Raw genomic sequence first — 11,331 nt, forward strand, 5'->3', positions numbered from 1 at the left:
ATCAACTGAAACAGTGAAGTTGTCAGGGCCAGTGTTGAAATGTGAAACATAATTCACTTTTGAAATCAATCACGTGTAACAAAAGTTTTTTGCCGTTCAAAATCCTAGAACTACAGCAACAAGATACAGCAGCAGTGCTGTCAGGTGAGCTGGTCCTCAATTATGTCAAGATCCAAGGCCTTGTCCTGTCGAGATTCTACACTATCTAGATTCCATACTGTCTGATTCTATACTGTCTGATTCTATACTGTCTAGATTCTCTGCTGTCTGGATTCTATGCTGTCTGGATTCTATACTGTCTGAATTCTATACTGTCTGGATTCTATACTGTCTGATTCTATGCTGTCTGGATTCTATGCTGTTTGGATTCTATACTGTCTGCTTCTATGCTGTTTGGATTCTATACTGTCTGATTCTTTGCTGTCGAGATTCTATGCTGCCTGATTCTATGCTGTCTGGATTCTATGCTATCTGGATTCTATACTGTCTGATTCTATGCTGTCTGGATTCTATGCTGTCTGATTCTATGCTGTCTGGATTCTATACTGTCTAGATTCTATACTGTCTACAATCTATGCTGTCTGATTCTATGCTGTCTAGATTCTATGCTGTCTGGATTCTATACTGTCTAGATTCTATACTGTCTACAATCTATGCTGTCTGGATTCTATACTGTCTGATTCTATACTGTCTGGATTCTATACTGTCTGGATTCTATGCTGTCTGGCTCTATACTGTCTAGATTCTATGCTGTCTGGTTCTATACTGTCGGGCCCGTCGCGATACTTCTGTATCTGTGGAAAGATGCACAGTAAACATAGTTTACAACTACAATTATAAATGAATTTATTTAATGCGTCCTCTCTCTCTCTACACCTCGACATGACCTTGTTGCTTTCACTTTTTTATTTGGGGCAACAAAAGGATATAACATCCTTTTGCTTATCTTGTCCGTGTCTCTTGCAATAAGAAAACTAACCGCTCCTTTCTCCAAAATTTGTCACCAGAATGAATCCCAGCAAACACAGGCAGATCATCAGACAGCACCGTGAGGAAAGCTGAGCTACAGTTTGCCGTGATAAAATTATCGGTTTAGTATTCAGTCAGCACAGGGGCCAGTGACATTTGGAAAGGCAGCTGCAGGCCCCTGTGTAGAACTGCCACTGGTTGTTGTGTAAATACACTGAAAATATCTCTGAACTTTTACAGTCACTTTCTGCTTTAAATAAAATTTTTATAAAAGCATTAACTGTACAATCACAAACATGAACAGATCACTGTTACTTCCTTTGTCTCCCCTTTATCATAAATAGGACATGAGCAAAACATTAGCAGTGTTAAATCCTATGCAAATTACAAATCCACTTTATGAATGTTTTGCCAGACATACAGTCATAGTGCAGACAGAATGAAATTGCATTTCCATTTAATCTTCTACTGCAATAGCATACGACTGAGTACACAGTGCAAAAATTAGTCTCCTAGCTTTACAGGCCAGTAAGAACTGGACCCAGTTGCTGTAACAGCTGACTAACCAGTACTCCTCAAGCTGTCAGTCACAGTCCGAGCTGTTTACTTGGTTATTTATACTTGTCCAGAATTAATTGGTTAGGTACAAAACATAGCTTACATTGAAAAAAATCATAAAAAACAGGTAGATAACTGGCAGCAAAGGCCAACCAAGCAAAAGTAAAAGATTATAAGTCAAATACAATGTAAAACCTATACATTTACAGATGTTTCATTAGATGTTTTGTGGAGAAACGCTGTTATTTTCCAATTTATTTTCCAAAATTGTTTCAATCAAACACCTTTTATAAACTGGTAGACTCAGAAAATCTCCAGTGAAACAGCTTCAGAGATTTGGCCTCAATTATTAGAATGAAAACACGCTCAATAAAATTTTAACACATGCTTTACGGTTGTTAAATAACAGTCCCATTTTAAAACACAGAAAAAGTACACACCACTACTGATTCCAAAAAAAGATGAAAAGAAAATGTCTGTGTAACGACACGGCTTGTAGACTGCAGCATAATGTGGAGACGCACACAAGAGTTACAGAACAAAAGAGTTTTATTCCGGTAAATACATACTTTAAGTAGTCCAAATAATCTGGTCTTTATGATTAAGATGAAGATTAAGAAGCTTTATTGTCATTGCAAGGGGTACAAGGATTTCCAATAATGTCTCGTGGTTGTTTCAGTATGTTGGTGCAGCGTGTTAGAAAAAAAAAAAAATTTCTCCTGTGTTAAAAATGATGGATGCATTTATATTTTGGTTCAGTATTTAAAACCACCACATGTGTGTAACACAGCTGAAAACCGCATATCCTTCAGAAAAACATCCACATTTTTATCTTTGTGTAGCTTAAGAAATAGTCACATAATTTAAACTCAAAATTCCAATTGTCACTGGGCAAGAAAGCTTTTACAATCTCAGAAGTGACTGAAGCTGTCAGGTAAATGTAATGGAGTAAAAATTCAATATTTGCTGCTGAGCTGTAGGGGAGTAAAAGTAGAAGTTTTACAAAATGTAACAACTTATGTAAAGTAAAAGACCTTGAATTTTACCAAAAGTTTACTTTAATTAATTTACAGTCAGGTCCATAAACATTTGGGCATGGACACAATTTTCAGCATTTGGGCTCCAGCACTATGGAAATGAAATGAAACAATCATGATGCTTTAACCCTGTAACACCCAAATATAGAAATGAAATGAGCAAAAATAATATATACACACATATATAAGATTACATAATATATACATAAAATATGTTATATATTCTATATAAATAATAACAATAAATGATGCATTTCTACTGTATAGCTTGGTTTTTTTTCATTTTGTAAAACCTCCCTTTGTTCTGATATTTTCTTGATGTCATCATGTTATATTTAAAGTGATCTTGCTTGAGTTTGCTGAAATTCACAGTGGGTGCACAGGCAGCTTTAAAAAAAAAAGGTTTGCAGATATCAAACTCAATATTGTTCCAGCTGAGTCGTCTTATCGGAGCGCTGCTTATCTGAAAACTGCTGCCATCCACAGGAACACAATCAGGATTTTATGTTGAGAAATAAAAAAATAAACCATTCGGCTTTTGATTGTCGAGAGTTCGGCTACACGACGACGGCGGAGTGAGAGTCTGTTTGTAGTGGCTCAGAGAAAAGGCACAGATGTGGAAAACAAAACAATAAAAACAGAGAGGGCAGCTTCAAATCACACAGCACACTGATGCTGGCCAAAAGCGGCTGCTCTGTGGTGCTCAGTGCCAACACAGGGATCCATTTAACACCAGTGAATCCAGCTCTTTACCGGATGCATCACTCTCCACTGTCACCTGCAGCAGCATTAATCCTCATTTGCTGCAGCACCGCATTTTTATTCATCACTTTAACCCACATTCAGTTTGGGATAACCACACCTGGAGGCTGACAGGAGCAGCCGGACGGAGCATGTCAACATCTGTGCTCTTCGCCCTCCAGTCAGGGTTTGGAACAAGGCGCTCCAGGGCATCACAGGTGACACCGAGAAAGAGAATTCAGGGATGAGCTGCTTCCCCGGGGGGATCCCTGACGGCTCCCTGCAGCTCCGAGGAACAAGCAGCTGTTGGTGGAGGGGGGGGAAACACCAGCTCTGCCTGACAGACAGGGAGGAAGAGAGAGGCAGGGGATGAGATGGAGAGGAGACGTCACTGTGTAGATAAAAAGACTAATCAAATGCAGCCTGCGGAAGAGAAAAAAAAAGAAAAGAAAAACATGTGAGGAAGCTGCTTTGGAGCAGCTGCTCTAATGAGACATAATCTCTGCTACATGTGACAGCATGTGAAGTCTGTCTTGTTAGGATTTCATCAAGCCTGCTATTACTTCCGTGATGCCCTGATGAGGAGATCTGGAGATGTGGGGGAGAAAAGGCTTGATGACAGACTGCATCAAGGCTTCTGAAACACACAAACACACACAAACCTTCAATCCGCTGTAAAGTAGACTTAAACCCACTGACATGTATAGGTGTGCTCATAAATTTGCATTTCTTGGCGAAATGTGTGAAGTATTGTCTCTTTTTTAAAAAAAAAATGTTTGAGCATGGAAAATCATGTCTTTCATTTAGGGTTAGCGGTCAGACAAAATTCTTTACTGTCACACAATTGTATTTGCTCTGATCATTCATGTTTTCATTAAAGAATGAAACATATTTTACGAGTCTGACAGAGTGTGTAAACTTATGAGCACAGCTGTACAACATAAATAAATAAGATAATCCCTTATTTTTCCCCACGTCAGGGGAATTTTCCATTCTTCCAGCAGCACGAAACATATGTAAAATAACAATAATAACAACAATATGTACAATATATGCAAGAATGAAAAATGGAAATGAATAAATACAGTTTAACTGCACATGAACAACAGCAACATAAAGTGGCCTGTGGAATAAATGGAACTGTAAAAGTCCAAGATGCCAGCAGTGCAAAAAAATTGTGCAAACTTTATTATGATTTGAGATGATGCTGATGATAAAAGCCCGGTTTATGTTAACATCAGCCAGTGATGCTGATGTTGTTCAGTCTTACAGCAGATGGTATGAATGACCTGCGATAGCTCTCCTTCTTGTAATAATAATAATAATGGATTAGATTTATATAGCTCTTTTCTAAGGCACTCAAAGCGCTTCACAATGAATCCATTATTCATTCAGTCACACATTCTCACTTTGATGATGGAAAATACAGTTGTAGCCACAGCTGCCCTGGGGCAGACTGACAGAAGCATGGCAATCCGTGCCTACGGCCCCTCCAACCACCACCAACATTCATGCACATTCATACACCAGTGTGAGCGTAGCACTGGAGGCAAGGTGGGTAAAGTGTCTTGTTCAGGGACACAACAGCACATGACTAGGACAGAGCGGGAACCGGATGTGAGCCTGGCCAACATCCTCCTCTCACCCACCTCCTCTATGGAGTCCAGGGAGCAGTCCAGGACAGAACCGGCCCTCCTGACCAGTCTGTTCAGTCTCTTTCTGTCCCTGTCCGGAGCAGAGTCCTGCACTCTTCGAAGGACCTCAGTGTCCTCAGCAGGTGGAGACAACTTTGGCCCTTCTTGTGCAGGACCTCTGTTTTATGTGTCCAGTCCAGTTTGCTGTTGAGGTGTTTGTATGAGTCCACCGTCTCAATGTCCAAATCCTGGATGCTCACCGGTGCAGTTTGAGGTGTCTTCCTCTTGTGGAAGTCAACGATCATCTCCTTCGTCTTACTGATGTTGAGCTGAAGATGGTTTAGCTCACACCAGTCAACAAAGTCAGAAATGACAATCCTGTTCTCCTGCCTGTCCTCCTTAGACACAAACCCGACAATGGCTGCATCATCGGAAAACTTCTGGAGGTGACAGCTTTTAGAGTTGTAGTGGAAGTCCGATGTGCACAGGGTAAAGAGGAAGGAGAGCACTGTCCTCTGTGAGGCCCATGCTGCAGACGACCACACAATCCTGAAGCCTCACGTACTGGGGTCTGTTGGTGAGGTTCATAAACCCAACCTCTGATGCAAGACCCAAAATATTGAATAACAAATTCCACCCCAGGCATGAATTATAAGATAAATCCATCTTCTTCTAGCTGCTGTTTCAAACTTGCCAAATGAAGTTGAAGTCTAATGTCTGTGGGATATTAAACACAGGGTAGATAGTGAAACTCTTCTAATCCCTTTATAATTTTACAGTCTCTTTTCCCATCACAGACAGGATCAGACATTATCTTAAGGATAACTGGGATTAACTACAAGCTAAACACATCCCAACTTCGGTTTTAGAGCTGCAGTCGTCTCCTGAACATAAATTAAGGAAGTGTTTCTCTGTCAGTCGACTGATGAAATGAAACACCGTTTGCTTTGGGGCTTTGCAGCTCTTCTGTCATGTGAGACTCCAAAAGGTTTTAGTTTGTTTTATGCTCAAAGTGGAAGAGGCTCCTCTGTTTGTTTAAGTAAAAGAATCTTTACATTCACGAAATGTGTGGCAAAACTGACGGTTCAGGTCTGCTTTGACTGCTTAGTATCTTTGTGGTCGTTTTGGTTGTCAAAACAATCCATGTGACTCTAAAAACTCAAAAGCTTTACCAACTCGAAGATTAAACTCTCCACAAGGATCCAAAATAAGTTGGACTTCTACATGAGAGCTTTAATTATTCTTCATCTACTTCCTGAAAAGTTTGGCCAATAAAAAAGACAAAAACTAATATTTTCAGCTGAACTAAAGACAGACTTTGTGATTTTTCTGCTCACATGTTGTGTTGTTGTAAACTTACTCTTTCAAATAAATAGCCTCCTAACCCCCTGGAAACCAGCGTTTGTCCTGTTTTTGTGATGCTCCTCGGCAACCCTAGTAATCGTAATGTTTTTTGAGCAACACACCATACTATGACATTTTTACAGTGAAGGTTCTACTATGGAACCAGTTTGACATGTTCAGGTGTTCTTTGTGTGAAAACTCAGAGATTTCAGGTGTCAGAAGGTGGTTTTCAACTTTCTTTGTTACAAAACACTTAACAGTTTCAAAAACGATCGCCATAAAGACGAAGGCGTCTCAGAAAATGTGTGCGTCTACATGAATGCACTCGATACGCATGGAGTCAAGCCTCCTGGGTGCCAGCCAGCCACTCTACCCACTGATCTATACTCCCTATGCCTATCTCACTCACCCACTGAGCTATACTCCCCATGGATATCTCACTCACTCCTATACTCCCTATGCCTATCACTCACTCACACCTGGAATCGAACCCCGGCCTCCCAGGTGCCAGCCAGCCACTCTACCCACTTAGCTATACTCCCTATGCCTATCTCACTCACTCACATACTCATCTCACTCACTCACTCCCTATGCCTATCTCACTCACACCTGGAATCGAACCCCGGCCTCCCGGGTGCCAGCCAGCCACTCTACCCACTGAGCTATACTCCCGCTGCCTATCTCACTCCCTCCTATACTCATCTCACTCACTCACTCCAACACTCCCTATGCCTATCTCACTCACTCCTGGAATTGAACCCCAGCCTCCCAGGTCCCAGCCAGCCACTCTACCCACTGAGCTATACTCCCTATGCCTATGGAATCGAACCCCGGATAGCCAGTAAACACGTAGCTGCGTATACGGCGTTTCAAAAATCTTTCCACTCTGAAACCTCGTTTCAAAAATGATCGTTTACAGACCCCCAAAACACCGTCTTCGTGTGGATGATACGCAGATTCGGCAAGAAACTTATGTGTTTAGACTTCGTTTTGTCTTCGTGTGGATGGGGCCTGAATTTACTTCACTAAGCCAGCCATCTGGACTTCCAGTAAGCTGTGCTCCTATTGGCTGTCCAGGTGGCTGCTTGGTGTTATCAGGAACACCTGAGCAGCTCAGTGTCTTCCTGTTTATTTGTCTGCAGTCAAAGATTTCCTCTGTTTCTCTTCACTGAACCGAGTTTGGCTCCGTTGCTTTAGTTTGTTCTTTAGGTGTTGGCTTGCAGCTTCCAGCAGTAAAATCCTCTTTAATGTGTTTCTTGGTGTGTTTTAGGGCTTTGTACTGAATAGTTGTCTTGGTAAATGTGGTTCTTCAGCCACACATGAGGCAACTTGAGCTGTTGCATCCTCAGGATCTCATTATATACAGTAGTTGCTTAAGAAAATGTTCAGACTCCTTCACTATTTGCATCTTGTAAAGTTGTAGCTTTCATTTGAAAATAATTTAAAAAATGCATTTTCTCCTTGATTTAAAGTCAGTATTACACATCAGCCAAGATGAAAACATGATTTTTGGAAATTTTTGCAGATTTATTCAAATCTAAAACTGAAACCCTCATTTAGGAAAGCATTCAGACCTCTTGGTATGACACCACAGACTGTGTCCAGGTGCATCCTCTTTACTTTAATGATTCTTGAGATGCATCTAGAATTTAATCCACACTTGGCATAGTTGAGAAGGACACACACCTGCGTTTATGTAATCTAAAAAAATGAGTAAAAATCTTCCAAAAAAACCCCAAAAATACATTGACGTAAAATAAATGATTACATATATATCAGTAAAGCTTCTAATATTTTCTATAAGAAAATTCACAAAAAAAATCAACCAAAAACATTTTTAACATTTTTTTCCACCAAAAAATGCTCAAAGATTTCCCAATAATGTTGAAAATGTGGACATCAGAAGTTTCACTGTGAATATATATATTTTATTCCACATTTTCAAACTTTAAACTGGGTCAGGACGACACGAGGGTTAAATTAAACTCTTATGAGCTATTTTTGTCGTTATCATTATATTTGTCCAAACAAATGTACCTTTAGTTGTACCAGGCATAAAAATGAACAGAAATGGAAGAAAACAATTGTGCTCTAATATTTTTTTCCAAGTCAATAATTTCCATAGAGGCTACAGAGGTCTTTCAGTGGGTGGTTTATGTTGTATACAGGCAACATGTGGCTGATAAGTACAGCACTGCTAAAAGAATGTGTGAGGATTTCCAGAGGGTCCAGAGAGCCGCCGCAGGTTGTCATTGCAATCGGTATTAATATATATGAATGGATTCAGTCACAAGCCATTAAACCTCCCCTGGCCCTTTGTAAATGGGCAAGTTCTACTTCCTCGCTTCATCATATTTCTCTCCATAATCCAATATGAGGTGTGTGAGCCGCTGTAGAATGGCCTGTGGCACTTCTAATAACCTTGGCAGCTTTATTACATTTATGGCCAACTTTCATCAAATGAGCTACATGCTTATTCCTTGATGTGATTAAGGTCTGCTGGTGAGGCAGAGAGCTCACTACATCACAATATTTTCTAGAAACCGCCGTGTTCTTCGTCGCTCTGACGTTGCTTAATCTTATGTGACTCATCTTCCTTCCGACCAAACTGCTGCTGTTTGCATATGAAGCTGATTCTTGGATTTGCAACAAACAGCCGGTTTTTCAACAATCTTCTACGGCTTTATGTGCCAACGCCAATTAGATGTGAAGATTATTTCATCTGAATATTAACAGCCTTTTAAACCCGGGCGCTGATCTCTTTTATGATTGGCCTTGAGGACAGTGCTGCCCACTGATGATGGTTCGAGGAGAATAATAAGATTTAGTTAGTTTTCCACTTAGTATTCAGTTTAATAAGTCTCTGGAATCTGTATGCAGTAGGGCTGTAACAGAAGGGCAAGCTGCCTCTCAGTGCGCTTCTAGTTTCCCTTAATGTCTCTCATTCTAATCTCACTGGGGTCGTGCATATTGTAATATCCTCCTAAACACCCCTCGTGCTGTATCAGTAACCTTGACCCTGCTGTATTGTGGCTGTGTTTCTTTGCAGCAACAATGTTTGAAGATAATGAGCTCCCTGAGTTTATTGCAGGTGTTGTAATGGTCACAGCTCTGCTCAGGACAAGGACTTTTTGTGCCTCTCTCACAGCAACAGCTTGCCTTTAAGAAACAACCCGAACCTTCTCCTCGCCGCCCCAACGCCTGACCCTGCGCTAATGTTGTGTCCCCTTCATTAAAGCACGGCAGCTTCATTGATGCTCATCCAGCCAAGCTCTGAGGCCAATTTTCTTTCATCCCATGTCTGTTAGAATCAACGTGGTTTTGGCAGCAGAAAATAGGAGCCGATCCAGACCTCAGCTAGACACATCTTGTTATTTCAGACAGAGAAAAGAGCACGCAAAAGGGGGCTTTCACGCTCTCAGTGACCCAGCACCGCCGTCTTGGGGATAACTGAGGCATCTGCCATGGTTACAACTCCTGGAATGTGTGTTCGGTGTCATAATAATGAGATTTTTTTCCCCCACAGCTACAGACTGTCGACTGAAGAAGAAATGAAATCACAGAAAAGAGTGGGCTTTCACTGATGGAAAAAGAAAAAAAACTTTTATTATCAAAGATCGTCCAAGAGGGGGCAGTATGCCATTAAGCGTATTGACTGTAGTGAGTCATCTCACTTATTACAATATATGCACAGAGGATAGATTAAGAGTGCACTCCTCCCATACTTCCTCTCAAGCAAACAGCCAGACAGTGAACAGACTGTCCTCCCTGTGAACACATTTACATTTACATGGAGTGTTTTTACACAGAGGTGCTCACGAAAGGCAACAAATCTATTTAAACATCAATACAGAGCAGACCTTCTGAGAGCCTTGTGGTGTTTTTTAAAAAAAAAAAAATAGATACATATATAGCAGGGTATTCCTGTATTATCTTTTGATGTTGAGAGAGACCTCAAGTGTATTTTACATGAATCCTTTGTGGTGGGATGTTCTTTGAAGAGACCTGGCTTCTGAATCCTACTGAGTTAATGTATTAATACATAAAACCTCCATTCACGTTGGTTTTCAAAAGTGACTCCCTCGCTGCCTGGTCCCACTCTTCCTCATTTGGATCTGTGAATAATGTGTTTACTCGCCGAAACTCTTGCAGATGCCCCTCTTTGTTTCTGGGATTGAAGCCAGTGTGTGTGTGTGTGTGTGTGTGTGTGTGTGTGTGTGTGTGTGTGTGTGTGTGTGTGTGTGTGTGTGTGTGTGTGAACATGATATTAAGTGTGAGATGGGGTCATCACTCAGTCCTCCTGACAGACTGAATCCCTGTGAAAACACCGCCGCTGCCTCTCCCAACACAGCTGTTATTGGTGAGACGGCGCCCGGGCTTCATCTCTGAGCTCACACACGCTGCATGAGATATCAGGTAAGGGGTGCAGTTATGCAAGGGCATGCGTGACAAGAAGGCATATTTATCTCGGGGGGTGAAACTCGTCGCTACTCTTTCCCTTTTTCTAACCTCCTCTGGTTGACTCGGTGGTGTGCAAAGACCTGAGGGTGTGAACTCTCATTGTGTGTGTGTGTGTGCGTGTGTGTGTACCCTCACTTGTATAATATGAAAGGATCTCCAAGGATTAAAGAAAACACACCTATAATTTCTGTCATGATGTGCGTGCCCTTTACAAATGTCACCATCAATATGTCTGTCAAGCATCCTGAGCAAAGAACAGTCATGTATCTTCTGTCTTTTAGCTTGCATGGAGGTGCTCAATTAGATTTATCTTTTTGTCATGGCAGATTAAACACGCTCCCTTTTCACTTTGAGAGTGTCTGTGTATGCGCAACTGATGCTCCAGCAGTTATATAACCTTACAGCAGAAGTAAAAGGAGGGAGGATCGCCCCTGCCCATCCCACAAACCCCCTCCTGACATCAAAATTTTGGCGAGGCGGTGCTCTGAGAGTTGTGGGGGAAATTCTTGCTGTTAATTGGACTGTGAAGCATTTTTACTGCAGATTCAGCCCACTCTCCGTGTCACTCTTTTCCCTCTGCAAGTTCG

The sequence above is a fragment of the Acanthochromis polyacanthus genome, chromosome 6 (genome assembly GCF_021347895.1).
Source record: "Acanthochromis polyacanthus isolate Apoly-LR-REF ecotype Palm Island chromosome 6, KAUST_Apoly_ChrSc, whole genome shotgun sequence".
NCBI classification, from domain to species: domain Eukaryota; kingdom Metazoa; phylum Chordata; class Actinopteri; family Pomacentridae; genus Acanthochromis; species Acanthochromis polyacanthus.